Source organism: Macrobrachium nipponense, chromosome 49 (assembly GCF_015104395.2).
Source record: "Macrobrachium nipponense isolate FS-2020 chromosome 49, ASM1510439v2, whole genome shotgun sequence".
In the NCBI taxonomy this organism is placed as follows: Eukaryota; Metazoa; Arthropoda; class Malacostraca; order Decapoda; family Palaemonidae; genus Macrobrachium; species Macrobrachium nipponense.
The window spans coordinates 2,883,891-2,888,890 of record NC_087224.1 but is presented as its reverse complement, the minus strand read 5'-3'; the positions used below and the strand labels follow the sequence as shown (position 1 = coordinate 2,888,890).

The 5,000-nt window shown below is 39.8% G+C and overlaps 1 pseudogene; it reads right to left on the bottom strand.

The window, feature by feature from the left end:
• LOC135205181 (hemicentin-1-like) overlaps nucleotides 1-5,000 on the bottom strand; it is a 74,505-nt pseudogene that overhangs the window by 8,014 nt on the left and 61,491 nt on the right.

Below are 5,000 nucleotides of genomic sequence, written 5' to 3'. Positions count from 1 at the left end.
ATTATTTAAAACTCCTGTATTTATGGACAAAATCCTACACTCAATAACCCTACGAATTTCACGGAATACTTCTCCTGAATAAAACTCTCAAAATCCTACGTAACTTCTGTATTCCGAATCCTTCCACCTCCTTCACGCCCTTTTGGAATATCCTGAGAGAACTCGAGGCAGGATATGAAGGCAGGCTTTCCCCAGCAGGACCACTAACTATTTCCATACCAAAAGGATTCCTGAGAAGGGAAGGAGAGCTGCAGGATTTCTTTTGTGGGCGCGTGAAATTCTTTCTGTTACGGCTCTTGAGTTTGTCAACATTTTATGAAGATGATTTTTTTAAATCTCATTTTTATTTTATCTTTATTTCACAGGGTTGTTTATTTTGATTTTTTCATTCTTATTTTAAAGGAGGATGTTTTTAGTTTGTAAAATATATATCTGTTTTTTGGTCAGCATTTTAAAAGGACTGTATTTTTGTTTTTATTTTTTATTTTTATTTTATTTTGCAAAAATATATATTTGTGCGTCAACACTCTGAAGGATTATTTGTTTGCTTTTATTTTTTATTTACGTGTCTTGTTGACTTGTCAATATTCTACATTTGAGCAAATATATATCTATTCATCAAGATTTTAAAAGGATTATCTTTTCCATTTTATTTTTCGTTTACATTGTTTACGTTTCTTGTTGATGTATAAATATTCTTAAATGGAAAATTATTAATTAATAAATCATATATTTTCTGGATGTACAATTTCATGCTAATTTTTACTTCACAAGCTCTTAATTCATATAATCATATATATATATATATATATATATATATATATATATATATATATATATATATATACAGTGTACACTCCTTAATGGGACACATGACCCCAGCGAGCGAGGCCGTGGAGCACTTCGCAAAACGTCAAATGGAGGAAGTGCTCACCCATCTAATATTCAGCAGCAGATTCTCTCATATGTATGTTGCATATACATCATGCAACAGGACCCTTGCACGAATTCGTTCACGTGAGAGAGAGAGAGAGAGAGTGAGAGTGAGAGTGAGCGACGACGTACGACTTTACTTAGAGGGATAAATGTTTTTTTTTTCAGCTAAATGGTCCACCGTTGTAACTCAGTCACGTTTCATTATTCATAAATGAGTAATTTGACGTTTATGTGCTGGGAGAGTTGCAGACAGAATCATGGGAGAATTTTGTAGCTATAAAAATTACTTGCATTCTTCATGTAGATGAATTTTATACCTTTCCTGTATTTCTGTAGCATCCTGTATTCCTTTGTATTTGCTGTAGTACAAATACCTGGTTTCTGTAGCTACAGAAATGCTTACTTTTCTTCCTGTGTATGTTTCTGTAAGTTTTTGTTAGCTACAAACATACTTTATTAATTTCTTGTAGATTATTTTTGTAGAATTCTGTAATTCTTTGTACATTTGCTGTTGTTACAAATATCTGCTGATATCTTTACTTGCAGGGATTGGAGAGAGAGAGAGAGAGAGAGAGAGAGAGAGAGAGATTCTTGAAGAATATTTCAACGTTTCGTGCCCGCTCTATAGAGCATCGTCAGTGTCTTTTAACCTTGTCTTATCCAGAGGGTTTCTACAGAGCTGCCACTATACTGGAAACTTTTTATGCCTCACTTGAAATATTTAGTGGGTATCGATTCTAGCACATGGCGGAGAGAGAGAGAGAGAGAGAGAAGAAGAAGAGGGGAGGAGAGAGAGGAAGAGGAGGAGGGGAGAGAGAGAGAGTACAGTTAGTGTGATCTATAGCTTTTTCTCCTACCGAGCACATGGGCCAAGTTTCAACACATTGTTCCAATCTCAACCTAAAACACATGTACCTGGTAATTAAACGACTGTGGTGGTCTTACCCAGGGTGTAAAAAGGGACATAATGAGTGATTAAACCCTCTGGCGTCACTCTCGAAAAATACCCACAAAAAGTACCCTCAAAAATAAAAGCAATACCCAAATTCTAAACCGTTAAATCATATCCGGTACGGGAAACGACTTTGCAGTTCATAACAGTATCAATACCAGCCTGGGAATGACTGACACTTATGCAATAGTTCCGAGAGAGAGAGAGAGAGAGAGAGAGAGAGAGGAGAGAGAGAGAAAGCGCCGTGTTTCACATACATGTTTTAATAACGGGCCTCCTCTCTCTCTCCCGTCTCCTCTCTGTGGTCGAGGGGAGGCCTCCAATAATCCAATACGGGTCACTACCTACGTTTTCGTGGCGGGTACAATGTGTGAATATTATCTGGATATTACGCGTTCCCACTGTGTTCCCCCCCCAGGTGGGGATTGTGTCCTGGTGTCCCTAAATATCCCCAAGTGTACCTCATGAAAGGAGGAAGACCTCCCCAACCTTATTTTGTAGAAGGGCGTCCTCAAAAAGTCCTTCTATAGGAGGAGGACTTCCTCACTTTCTCATGAAGATTTTCCGAATCTTATTCATCAGAGAAAAAGTCCCCAAAAAAGCCCTTCCAGAGGAGGATATCACTCCCCCTTCATTTCCATAAGTTTTGCAAGGTCTTCCCACCTTCCCCAGGGAGGAAGACGTCCTATTTCCCCATAATTCCTAATGGGAAGGTGTATATTTTTCACAGAAGTCCCTTACCCCAACTGGGGAAAGAGGTAGTCTTTCTATGACCCCAGATCCTTCCTAAGAGAGGGAGAGAGGAAGAACCTCCCTTCTTCCTCAAATGTCTTTCCCTGAATTAGGGGAAAGGTCCTCCCAAATCCCCACCAAGTCGAGGATGTCCCCAAGTACCCATGACCCGAGTTAAGTCTTCTTCATATCCACCAGGTCGAGGGTGTCTCCAAGTACCCATTACGATCACCAATCCCAAACGCAGGTAAAAGATTCCCCCATCTAGGGGAGGGTCCCCTAGCCCCTTTTAGTGGCTACCAAGGGGGGGATGGTTGCAGAAAGGGTGGGGAAAGCTGAGGAAAGTGTGGGAAAGGTCACTGACATCAGAATGAAAGGAAAAGGGGAAAGGTTTGCAAAATGAAAGTTATCATTTCAGGAAGGAAATAAAATTGAGCGAGTTACCTGACTCGTTTGTTTGAGGTGAATGGGGAACGCAAACAAAGACTAGAGAGAGAGAGAGAGAGAGAGAGAGAGAGAGAGAGAGAGAGAGAGAGAGAGAGAGTAAATATCTCCCTTTCGCCTGCAAAAGAAGGCAAGACACACACACACACACACACACACACACAGAGGCATCCAAAGAAAGGAAACTCTCTCCCGAGTTTAATTTTCTGTGGTCACGTCCATCATACGCATCCAGGATCCCAGAAACCGAAAATCGCGCCTCCAATTCCAAATGAAGAAGAAGAAGAAGAAGAGGAAGAAGAAGAAAAAGAAGAAGAAGAAGGAGTTTCAGTAGTAGTAGCAGTCCAGAAGTGGGGGCCCCTCTCTGGACACTCCTCTCCCTCCTCGTCCTCAATAGACAGCCTCTCCAACGGGACCCCGCGGGGTAGAAATAGCCCAAAAATAAGAGTTAGCTCACAAAAAGAAACGGTGGCGATTTCAAAAGGACGACGTCCTGGCCAGTCTTTCAGATTGCTCTGAGAGCAGCAGCAACTCTTGAGCAACGAGGGAAACAGCAACGTAGATTGAAAAGGAAGGTGGAAGGAAGAGAAAGCGAGAGAAGCAGCCTTGGGGTCCTTAGGAAATCAAGCAGAAGAAGAAGAAGAAGAAGAGTGAATACAGATGTGGAAAAAGGTAAACAAAACACTCAGGTCGTGGAACGAGCAGATGATAATCGTAGAGAGAGATATGAAATAAAAACAACTGCTCTTCAAAGTGCCTCTTTTTATGGTGGATAAAAACGAGGAAAGAGGAAGAAAAAGATTTAAGAGGAGAATCAAAAACTGAAAAGGGTGACTTGGATATAAAGAGAAGTATTATCAAGAAGAGACGACGCAAGGAGGAGGGAACTGCTTGTGAAATCACAGATGAAAAAGATATTGTTTTTAAGTTTGGAGTTTTAAGATAAACTTCATTTCTAAGTAAGAGTATGTGAAGCCACATGCAAAATATTGCTATTTAGTTTGATTTTCATGGTAAGATTCATTTATAAGAGTTATATCATAAAACAAGGAAAGCTAATACAAACATTGCAGGAGAATCATTACATGACAAACAAACAAACAACAACACACACACATGAATCATTGTCGTATTCAGAGATCTCGAAAGGGAAAATGTAATCCTATTTTAAGATGTGGAAAAACAATTAGGATTCTTTACCTGTTTATAGGAACTTGAAAGAGAGATAGATGCTTAGATAGATTGATAGATATATATATCTTAACAGGAAACTGCAATCAAGCCTAGTACGTAATTTTGGAGTACAGGTGAATCAGAGTCCATAAACTTAAGACCAAACAAAAGACAGAATTAGGAACTCAGAGCGACAGGTAAAAAAAATCAGATGCTCATTAACCTGCAACTTGACAAGGTTGGGATACAGCCGAATACGAGGTTATATACTTAAACATAAAACCTTACAAAAGACAAGTCGATCGCTTCCAGGATACAAGGCGAGTAATAATGATCTACGGGGAAGTTGTTCAAACTGATTAGACTTTCCAGAAGCCCTTTTTTGGCTACAGGATTATACCTGCTCAGGCGAAGCCATAATAGTAAATCAATCTGAATTGCTCTTCCTAGGGGAAGCTTTTGTATTCATACAAGTCTTAAGCCAGTTAGGTTCCATTTTCTTTTAAAGGGAAAAATTTAAATTTGAATGATATTTGCAAGAAGGTTTTTAGCTCCCTGGTACACGAAACTGGGTTACAATGAGGCCTGGGACAAAATAGAAGAGGAAGTTTAAATTGCCTGCCCAATGATGGATCACACTGAGGCATGAGACACAGCAGAATTCAGGTTTGCATTGACTGCCTGGCTCATGAAACAATGGGTTACAACGTGGCCTGGGAGACAACAGAATTGCGGCTTATGTTACCTGTCACGTTATGGACGA